The 11,784-nt window shown below is 35.3% G+C and overlaps 2 pseudogenes; one reads left to right on the top strand and one right to left on the bottom strand.

Annotated features, from left to right (window-relative positions):
- Nucleotides 1–1,214: 1,214 nt before the first annotated feature.
- On the bottom strand, nt 1,215–1,313 carry LOC138834527 (U6 spliceosomal RNA; annotated as a pseudogene).
- A 9,551-nt stretch (nt 1,314–10,864) lies between these two features.
- LOC138834526 (U6 spliceosomal RNA) lies at nt 10,865–10,961 on the top strand (annotated as a pseudogene).
- The last annotated feature ends 823 nt before the right edge of the window (nt 10,962–11,784 follow it).

Raw genomic sequence — 11,784 nt, 5'->3', positions numbered from 1 at the left:
TTGTTGGTTGCCATTGCAATCAGAGTTCAATTGAGGTGGTTGTGGGCTAGGCTGAGAGGTGGTGGCTCTGTGTGTTTCTTTTCTGTCACTGCCCCCATTGACACTGTTTGGGTCCGCTCCAAGGGATGGGCGTCTGGCCTCCACCCGAGGGGTGGGGTGGGGACTCTGTTCAGGTTCTGATTGCTGGGGTTTGTCTCTGTGCTCTCTGGATCAGCACCACTTCCTTTCAGTTCTTCTGCTCTGGTGTTCTGTGGGCATCTCATGTATCTCTGAGGTTCCTGCCATGGGGCTGAGTGGCTTTGGTGGGATGGAGCCTCCCTGCTCCAATGGAGAGTGAGGGGAAGGGGTGGGATCTTTGTGCAAGTTCCCTGCTCGGAGGTTTCTTCATTCGTCAGGATCAGCCGGTCTGACACTCATACCTCAGGGGTCTTTGGTGCCGGTGATCTGCAGACAACTCCCTGTGTATCTATCTGGGCCACTGGTAGCTCCCACCAGGCCGGGCTGGCCATGGCTTGGCACGCTGCTTTGTGGCCAATAGACGTTGGGGGAGGCGTCTTCAAGCTTCTCTGTTGTGAAATTCTTCTTTTCAACTCCTGTTTTTCTCTGGATGTTGATTTTTTTGTTGTTGTCGGTCTCTTGGGGAGATTAAACGTTGGAACTCAAACTCTCTTTTTGGTTGGGGAGAGCTGTGGCATTCCCCTAGTTCCCCGTCACCATCTTGGACACCCTCGAGTTTTTGCTTTTTTTTATTCACAAATTTTAATTTATCTGTTGAAATGAGTACTAAAGAAACTAAAGATATTTCTGGTGCTTATGTGAAAAATTATACCTTTAAATATTCTGTATTCTGTTTGTATAATGCCAATTATCTATTTTATTCTTTCCTAGATATAAGACTTTGAATTCTACATTGTTTTATAATATATAGGCTCATTAATAAATGTGTCCTTTCAGATTGCATTCCATACCAAAACAGTTTAAGATTCCTTTTTTACTAGGTCCTTATAGTATATTTCTTTGGAATAAAATGACAATGTTGTCTAATTTTAAAAGTTTTATAACGATTATGCTATGTAAAGGCCTTTCTAAGGTGAAGATTTAATACACTGATGTCAAACTAACTTTTATTTATATGGATTACATGTATTGTTACACTATTAATTTTGTAATCAACTTTTTAATAATTGTTTTTCATTTCTTGCATCTGAAGAATGAAAAATCTGGAATAATTCACAGATTTTCATATCATCCTTTGCAATTGCCATGTTAATCTCTGTATTGGTGTAATTTGGGTTCATGTGCTGCTGAAGCATGTAATGTCCTCTAAATTTAGGTAGTTAATGATGCAATATTTATACAGGATTATATCCTTGGGTGCCTGTTTGTAACAAGGAAACCTTATTGTTTCTAACAATGCTACTGATCTTATTTCCCTAAAATTCTGTGTATAATGGAAAATAATTATATTGTTCAGTTGAATGCTCACGTTTGTAATTTTTTTTTTGTCAATGACTATTTTAAATCTTTTTCATTTTAGTTTAATCATACTTTGAAGCATTTTTAGCTAGGTCCAAAGGGGATGGCTTTTTCAAATACTTATTTATTCAACTGAGTTTGCTCTGTGTAGCTAACGGATTCAAAGTAAGCCTTGCTTAAGAGCTACTTCTAAACTTCTGCAGCTGAAATTTTCCCAAATGCGGTCTCATTGGCACAAATGTCTACCAGATGCTTTACCCTTCTTCCATGTAGGATCAGACCAACCAGAATATCTTACCCTGATCGCGTAAATTGTCTTACTTGAACAAAATAAATCTTAGTTCCAAGGGATCATAGAAAAATGAATATTTCAGACAGAACTTTTCAGACTAGAAGGTTTTTTATCAAAATATAATGGTTTATTATACCTACCATTTCAAAAGTAGCTAAAGCCAAGAAGGTGAAAAAATTGTTCATATGCATGATTACCTAATGTCCGGGCCTGTCTACCTTCCAACCAGGCAGGAACTTAGACTACTGCCTTTCTATCACCAAATATTTTCATAGCTCCAGGAGAAGTCCATATGTTTCTCCTTGTTATTAGGCCTTAAATTGGTAATGTTTCCTCTTGCCTCCAATCTGTGAATCTACAAAAGGTAAAGGTTTAAATCTAACTCTATCAAACACTGAGGTAGAGATAATGGAAAAATACTTTAAAACAGAGTAGCTTTGGATACCCTAACCAAAACAGAACAATGCAAAACATGTGCCATTTTATTATATTATATATAGTTATATATTTTATATTTATATATGCTGATTTTATATTTCACACAGTGAAACTTACTAGAATCAATTGATAATTTGACAAATAAATTGATATTTATTTATTCCAATAAATAGAATTGGAATGTAAATAATTAAGTTTAGAATATATATTAGAATATAAAAAGTATCAATGCAATGTCTTCGGTATATACTTGTGATACCTTCTAAGTGTTCATGGTCTTCTGAATTCACATTGTTAAAAATAAATGTTGTTTTCCTCTAATCTATAAGAGATTTTACTCTGATGCTCTGTTTATTGTTTTAACTCACTGGTCCCAAACTGTTTTTCTCCATATTTCTGATTCATTCCTCCTACATATTATACTCCAATTTTGCTAATATTATATCTAAAAGACATTATTCTTCTATAGACCCATGGGTCCTAATATCTTATGGCTGAGTTACCTGCATCATCAGATAACAGGGGCAATACTTCTCACCTAGGACTACGCAACATGCCAGCAGACAGTAACTGAAAATCCATCTCAATTTCTCATTTCTTATATTTCAGGGCTCCAATTCCTTGAGAAACAAGAATTAGCAGCAAGCAATTGTGTAATGTAAGGCAACTTAAAATGAAAGATGAAGTCACAAAATCGAGAGAAATTACTGTATTTCAACCTGAATTGACAGATGACCAGCCCATATGAGTGAACAAGATCAGAAAGTGTCACAAGATTATTTTTAATACCCCTCCCCTTATGACTAATGTCATATTTCAGTCCAGCATAAGTGGGCCAAAAAATAGTTCCTGGAAAGATAGATCCGTGATTGATCTACCATGGTCAGGAAAATGACTTAGAGGTTAAATTTAATTCAGCAAAACATTAATTGAGAAGATCGTTTGTGCTTCAAAACACTGGTACTTTAGTACAACTTGGTTCTGTGGTATAAAAATGTTGTCATTCTCAAACCAACCTACATTTAATCTCCTGAAAGTGTATTCCTTTTCAAATGAACTTTTTGAAATCACACTTACCAAAATAACATTTGATAAGTAGATGACACTTAGTGACACTACAAGTTTTTCAAGTGTAGGGAGCAAGTTACAATAGACTTGATTCATTTACCCAGCACTAATGTCAGACAGGTTCAACCATTCATTAAAGTCTAAAAGTAGTACCACGCACCATTTGTGTTGCTCAGTAGGTGCCTTCCAGAAATTTGTTTAATAGATCAGCCTCCCATATTTCAACCCTAAACATTAGCTAATAAAGTAAATTTCATCACTTAATAAGGGGCATTTTAAAAAGTCACAAATACTTGCCTTATCATATGCTGTTTTGTTTTCCCTCTGTCTAACACAGTAAGAAATATGTCTTTAAGTCTTGAATATGGGTACTCATCTGAGATGTGACAAAATCTATCTTCTATTTCTATCATATTCTTCTATATTAGTATATGTTACTTTCCTTCTTTTTCCAAAACTTATAGGTAGTAGAAAGTTTTATTCCATGTAATATAAAATAATCACACATCATTGTACAAAACCATTTATAAAAACTGGTAGTTAAGAATACATTCAAAGCCATTTTTAAACTTTCTTGTTGACTAAAGATTAATCTTCAAATGGATGAGAATATAATCATGTCTAGGTGTTTCAAGTCTCCAGTCTTGCAAATTGTTATTGCAGATGAATGAATTATGGAAATATAAGCTGACATCAGTTCAAGTATGTGCAGGACTGAAACTCCATGGAATGTATATAAACCTTTCAAATATTAACAGACAGTTTAACAGAATGACTATCAGGAAGTTGAAACCAGAGAGCCATAATAGTAAAGACATAGAATGAATGAAAAATGGAACAAGGGGCAAGTACAGCTAGAATACTCAATGTACACATTTGAGAAAGGAAGTGGTAAATCGGAAATAAATCTTGGAGAATGGAGTGGTTGAGAATGATAGATGGTGTCACTGTGATCCAGGAGCAATGGATAATTAGGTGGACATATTTAATTGTAAGACACTTGCACAACCTTTGGAAATTCAGTTAAAAAAACACAAAAACAAATAAAAAACACAACCAAACAGCAATCTGTAGGGAGTATGAATATGACCTCTCAAAAATTTTAAGCAGTTAATGGAGGGAAGTCTTAGTAAAAGCAAACAAAGATGTTCAAAGAGGGCAGTTTGGCGTAGGGGAGTATTCTGAACAGATTTAAATAGATTATCTAAGGTTATAAATCACATATATCTGCTGCAAATATTATCTTTCTTCTATGAGTTCTCTTTGTCTGAACTTGATACTCCAGTCCTGAGCCACAATTGATAGCTTGGAAAAATGGAATGGAAGAAACAAAATGAAGAACCCATTACTCCACTGTAGAGAAAAAAATCCTTTATTTTTTCCTCTCATCTCTCTTCACTACATTTTATTCATACTTTTAGGTCAATTCATTTTGAATTACATTTTCCTTCTTTATTCTGGCAAAGTAATTGGTCAAATAATTCACTAAAAGTTATTTGCCATTTTATTTTATTATGCTGTTTAATTGACTAAGCGAGTCCATTAAACTTTCCTCTTGTATTTGGTTGCCATGAAACAACATCTATGTTAATGAGGACAAATCTAATGTAAAATTGTCTCCAGAAAACCAGTCCAAGAAACTGTGATTACAAATACTTGGCTAACTTTTTTCTTTTTCCTTTACCTTGAAAGTCTTCTTGTGTCTAAATTGCCCAGAAAAATAGGTGCTCCATCACTTTTTGTTTCAATCAATTCTAACCTCAAGGACATATTTTGCTAACAAGATGCTTAGAGGAAACCAAAAAATACTCAATTTTTATCTTCTCACTTAAGACTCTCCTTAGATATCATATCAGGAACAGTGAAGTTTCTCTTTGCAAAATTATTTCAATATATTATTTTTCTCTTGTTCTTGCATTTGCTCACCAAGATGTATGGAGAAGAATAGAGGTAAATCACCCATACCTTGGAAGACAGGTCTGTTACAAAAAGACAACGCTTCTGTGTCCTACTTCTATGTCCTCCTCTCAGCTCTTTCCTGATTTCCAATTAAACACAGCTTCTTGGCTATTGAAGCCTCACCCACTGCTTCATCTTCATAGTTTTTTTAAAACTCTTTTAAGGGTAGAGACCCAGCTATATACAACCAATCTGAAAAGGATCCCAAACCTCAAAATCTAAAGGAGTTTTATGACTCTTCAGGAGGACGATTGGGAGACCTAGGACCCCCCATGCCATTCGTTTGATCATCACATTCCTGCCTCATTTTGTCCCCTTTCCTATTGGCCAATATTCGTCGCTGTAACTGATCTGGATATGACCAGGTGTCAGGAATGGTAGTGGTTAGAGCCCCGTTCTTTTTTTGTCTAGGAGACAACTCCTCCGCTACTTGCACTCTCAGCAATCACTGGCAACCCAATGACTCATATCCTTTTGCAGGTTTGGTACGTGTTCCCCCATTTATTGTTCTGGCTACTAATGACTCTCAGTTTTCCCAGATTCATTTGATTCATCCGTGCACTAAAAGAGCAGTAGGATTGATCCTTGCAATCGGGTCCGCAATCATCGCTACAGTGGCTTCAGCTACCACCGCGGCTGTATTGCTGTCCCAAAGCGTGTCCACCGTGCAACAGATAAACCAGCTCATCCCTCAACTGTCATCCATAGAATTATAACATTTACAAGTTGCCAATCATCTTAAGGGAGGCCTCCTTGTGCTCCAACAACAAATAGACTTGCTCCAAGAACAGATTACGTTTCTTTGATTACAACAAGGAGGACTATGTAATGCTTTGACTAATTCTGTCGGTCAGCTTACCACTCCCGCACCCAATTTCACTGAACTTAGTAACTACCTCAAAGGCCCTAAGTCCCTTAAGTACTTAAACTTCAACCAAAACCTGCTGCATGATGTTACCCACCTAAACCAGACCACCATTCAGCTTATTCCCGCTGTCTCCTTTTTAGAAGATGTGCTTAAAAAGTTACAACAATGGTTTTCGCCATCCTCTCTGGTCATCTGGGGAGGCCGTGCACATGTAGGGCTTACTCTCCTAGGAATTATTAAATGCTTGCACTCCCGGCAAAAATGCCTCCAATGACGGGTCACCATAATGACGGTCCTTTTAAAAGAAAAGGGAAAATTTGTGGGTAGAGCCGGTCAGATCTGGTTGAGTCAGCTAGAGTAGCAGTTGAAGCACACTTCCTGCTCATAGAGACGTGACCCACAGGCACGTCTGCCTAGCTTTCCTGCCATGAGCTGTCCCTGCTCCCTACATGCCCCCGGGGGACCAATCAGTGCCTGTCACCAAGCAGTGCCCATCATCAACTCCCCGCTAAGTAATTGGCTGGGAAGGACTCAGGAGGTTGGGAAAGTTGGAGCTATAAAATCCCAACCCTTGTGCAGAAATAAACCAGAACTGCTTAAGCCTGTTCTCCCAACGTGTGTTCCTTGAGTGCATCGTTCACACTTACCTCCTGCCAGAGATCTAGCCCTACAATGTAGCAATGGGGGAGTCCTTATAGTCCTTCACCTTCATTAGACTTGAAGCTAAGAATCTGTGATTAGTTGGAAATCAGGCAAGAGCTAAGAGGAGGACAGAGAAATAGGACATAGGAGCATTGTCCTTTTGTGAAAGACACTGTCATCCATGGTATGGGTGATTCAACTCTATTATTCTCCATACATCTTGTTGAGCAAATGCAAGATGAAGAGAAAAAAATAATCTATTGAAATAATTTTGCAAAGAATAACTTCACTGTTCCTGACATGGTATCTAAGGAGAGTCTTAAGAGAGAAGATAAAAGTGCAGTATTCTTCGGTTTCCTCTAAGCATCTTGTTAGCAAAATATCTTTGAGGTTATAAGTGATTGATCCAAAAATTGGCAGAGTACTTATTTTTGAGGGCACTTTAGACAAAGAAGACTTTCAAGGTAAAAGAAAAAAGAAAAATGTATAGCTAAATATTTGTGATCACAGCTTCTTGGACTGGTATTTTGGAGACAAAGTTTTACATTAGAGATTGTCCTCATTAACATTGATGCTGGGTTTCTGTGGCAACCAAATGCAAGCGGGAAGTGTAATGGACTCGCTTGGACAAGAAAACAGCATGATAGAAAAAAAAAGGCTAATAATATTTAGTGAATTATTTTGACCAATTACTTTGCCAGAACAAAGAAGGAAATATTTAATTCAAATCACTTGACTTAAACTTATGAATAAAAGTAGTCAATAGAAATGAGAGAAAACGTAGACGACTGTTTCCTCTCCAATGGATTAATGGGTTCTTGATCTTGTTTCTTCCATTCTACCTTCACAAGCTATCAAGTGTCGCTCAGGATTGGAATATCCTTTCAGACCAAGAGAACTCGCAGAAGAAAATATTTGCAGCAGATGTAGGTGATTTATAACCTTAAACAGTCTATTTAAATCTGTTAAAATTTCTCCTCTACCACAAATTGCTCACTTCGAACAGCTTTGTATGCTTTTCCCAAGATTGTCCTTCATTAAGTATTTAAAATTTTGAGAGGTCATAATCGTACTCTATAGAGATTGCTGTTTGGTTGTGCTTTTTGTGTGTTTTTGTTTTTTGTTGTGTTTTTTCACTGAATTTCAAAAAGTTGTGAAAGTGTGTTACAAAAATGTCCATCTAATTGTCCAATGTTCCGGGATCAGAGTCACTCCTTCTATCATTCTCAACCAACCCCTTCTACAAGATTTATTTCTGATTTACCACTTCCTTTCTCACATGTGTATATTAAGTATTCTAGCTGTACTTGCCCCTTGTTCCATTCTTCGTTCATTCTATGGCTTTATTATTATTCCTTTACTATTATTACTATTAATTCAATTTCCTGATACTCATTCTGTTAAACTGTCTGTTAGTACTTTGAAAGGTTTATATACATTCCATGGAGTTTCAATTCTGCATATACTTGAACTGATGTCAGCTTATATTTCCATAATTCATTCATCTGAAGTAACAATTTGCAAGACTGGAGACATGAAGCACCTAGACATGATTTCATTGCCCTCCATTTGGAAGATTAATCTGTAGTCAACAAGAAAGTTTAAAAATGGCTTAGAATGTATTCCTAACTACCAGTTTTTATAAATGGCTTTGTACAGTGGTGTGTGATTATTTTATTTTACCTGGGATATTTTCAACTAACTATAAGTATTGGCAAAAGAAGAAATATCAAATTTACTACGGTAGAGGAATATGATAGAAATAGAAGACAGATTGTATGTTTGTCAAATCTCTGATGAGTACCCATATTCAAGACTTAAAGTCATATTTCTTACTATGTTAGACATATAGGGAAAACATAAAACACCATATGATAAGGCAACTATTCATGACTTTTTAAAATGTACTTATGTTATGAAATTTACTTTATTAGCTAATGTTTTGGTTTGAAATATTGGAGGCTGAACTATTTAACAAATTTTTGAAGGTACCTACTGAAAAACACAAATGGTGGGGGGTACTATTCCTACACTTTAATGAATGGTTGAACCTGTTTGGCATTAGTGCTGGGTGAATAAATCAACTCTATTGAAACTTGCTCCCTACACTTGAAATACTAGTAACCTCACTAAATATGATCACTTGTAAAGTGTTATTTTGGCAAATGTGATTTTTAAAAGTTTATTTGAAAAGGAATATACTTTCAGCAGATTAAATGTAGGTTATCATTTATTTGAGAATGACATTTTTATACTACAGAACCAAGTTTACTGAAGTAACAGTGTTTTGAAGCACTAAGGATCTTCTCAATTAATGTTTTTTGAATTATATTTGACCTCTATGTCAAGTATTCCTAGCATTGGTAAACCAATTATGGATCTATCGTTCAGGAACTATTTTTTAGCCTGCTGATACTGGACTGAAATCATTCATTAATCATTAGGAGAACGGTATTACAAATAATCTTGTGACATTTGTGGTCTTTTCCACTCATATGGCATGGTCATCTGAAAATTGAAAGTTTGAATTACTGTACTTTCACATTTTGTGATTTCATCTTGCATTTTAAGTTGTCTTGCATTTCCCAATTGCTCACTGCTAATTCCTTCATTTCAAGGAATTGGGGCCCTGAAATGTAAGAAATGAGAAATTGAGATGGGTCTTCAATTACTTTCTCTTGGCATGTTGCATGGGCATAGGTGGGAACTTTTGCCCTAGTTATCTGATGATGCAGATAACTGGGACCTGGGATCCTAGGACCCATGGATCCTGTAGAAGAATAATACCTTTTAGACATCATATCAGCAAAATTTGAGTATAATCAGTAGGAATGCTTCAGAAATATGGAGAAAAACAATTTGGGACCAGCGAGTTAAAACAATAAACAGAGCAGCAGAGTAAAATCCCTCATAGATTAGAGGAAAACAACATTGTTTTTTTTACCATGTGAATTCAGAAGACCAAGAACACGTAGAAAGTATCACAAGTTTATACCGAAAACATTGCATTGATACTTTTTATATTCTAATATATATTCTAATCCTGATTATTTATATTCCAATCTATTTATTGGAATAATATAAATTAATTTGTCAAATTATCAATTAATTCCAGTAAGATCCACTGTGTGAAATATAAAATCAACACATATAAATATAAAATATATAATTATCTATAAGAAAATGTTTTGCATTGTTCCGTTGTGGTTAGGGAATCAAAGGCAACTGTTTTAAAGTATTATTCCATTTCCTCTACCTCATTGTTTAGGAGAATTAGAACTAAAGCTTTACCATTCGGGGATGTACAGCTTAGAGGCAAGAGGAAACACTGTGGTTAAAACACTACCAATTTAAGGCCTAATAACCAGGAGAAACATATGGACTTCTCCTGGAGCTATGGAATATATTTGGTGATAGAAAATCAGTGGTGTAACTTCCTGCCTGGTTGGATGGTAGTCAGGCCAGGACATTAGGTAATCATGCATATGAACAATTTTTTCACCTTCTTGGCTTTAGCTACTTTTGAAATGGTAGGGTGTAATAAGCAGTTATATTTTGAAAAAATACCTTCTAGTCCGAACAGTTCTGTCTGAACTGTTTGTCTCTATATAATCCCTTGTAACTAAGATTAGTTTTGCTCCAGTAAGACAATCTATGCTGTCAGGGTAAGACATTCTGGTTGGGCTGTTCCTACATGAAGCAAGGGTGAAAGGTCAAGGAGACATTTGTGCCAGCAAGACCTCATTTGGGAAATTTTAAGCTGCAGAAATTTAGAAGTAGCTCTTAAGCAAGGCTTACTTTTAATCCATTAGCTCCACAAAGCTAAATCAGTTAATAAATAAGTACTTGAAAATCCATCACCTTTGCACCTATCTATAACGGCTTCAAAGTATGATCAAATTTCAAATGAAAAAGACTTAAAATAGTCATTTACAAAAACTTGCAAATGTGAGCAATCGAACAAACAACATAAGTTTTTTCCACCATACACAGAATTTTACAGAAATAAGATGAATAACAATTTTGGGAACAATAAGGTTTCCTTGTTACAAATAGGCAACTAAGGATATATACCTGTCTTAAGATTGCATCATTGATTACTTAAGTTTATAGGATACTACATGCTTCAGCAGCAGGTCTACCCGAATTACAATACAGAGATTTACATGCCTCTTGCACAAGGATGATATGAAAATTTGTGAAGTATTCCATATTTTTCATTCTTCAGATGCAAGAAATGAAAAACAGTTATTCAAAAGTTGATTACAAATATACAAGTGTAATAATATATGTAATTCATAGAAATAAAAGTTAGTTTGACATCAGTGTATTCAATCTTCACCGTTTTAGAAAGGCCTTTACATAGCATAACCTTTATAAAACTTTTTAAATAAATAACATTGTCATTTTATCCCAAAGAAATAAAATTCTATAAGGACCTAGGAATTAAAAGAATTTTAAAATGTTTCTATATGGAATGCAATCTGAAAGGACACATTTATTAATGAACGTATGTATTATAAAACAATGTCGAATTCAAAGTATTATATCTAGGAGCGAATGAAATAGATTATGGACATTATACAAACAGAATATTAAATATTTTAAAATATACTTTTTCAGACAAGCACCAGAAATATCTTTAGTTTCTGTACTACTCATTTCAACAGATAAATTAAAATTTTTTCTGATTTAAAAAATCACAAACTCTATAGAAATCATTATAGATGTATACAAACAACTCAAATATATTTTGACATCAAAGTCAGGCAATTCACTTGGAAGAATACCATGGAATACATGAATTTTTAAAGTAAGGTATTGCTGTTGCTTTGTATTGTTAAAATATTTTCTATGGTCACATAGGATGGAGTGGCAATTTTGAAATTAAAGAAAATTAACTGATCCATTAGGACTTAGGAGAACAATTTGTACAGCTTTCCACAACTTCCAAGAGGTAGTGATACATACTCATCCTTTTGGCAATATCAAATTCAGTTTCTTCCAAGTTGTGCTTCAGACCTGGCTTGATATAATGGTT

This window comes from Dipodomys merriami, unplaced genomic scaffold (genome assembly GCF_024711535.1).
Source record: "Dipodomys merriami isolate MVZ:Mamm:240054 unplaced genomic scaffold, mDipMer1.0.p SCAF_218, whole genome shotgun sequence".
Classification (NCBI taxonomy): domain Eukaryota; kingdom Metazoa; phylum Chordata; class Mammalia; order Rodentia; family Heteromyidae; genus Dipodomys; species Dipodomys merriami.
The sequence above is the reverse complement of the archived record's forward strand: the minus strand, read 5'-3'. Positions and strand labels throughout refer to the sequence as shown.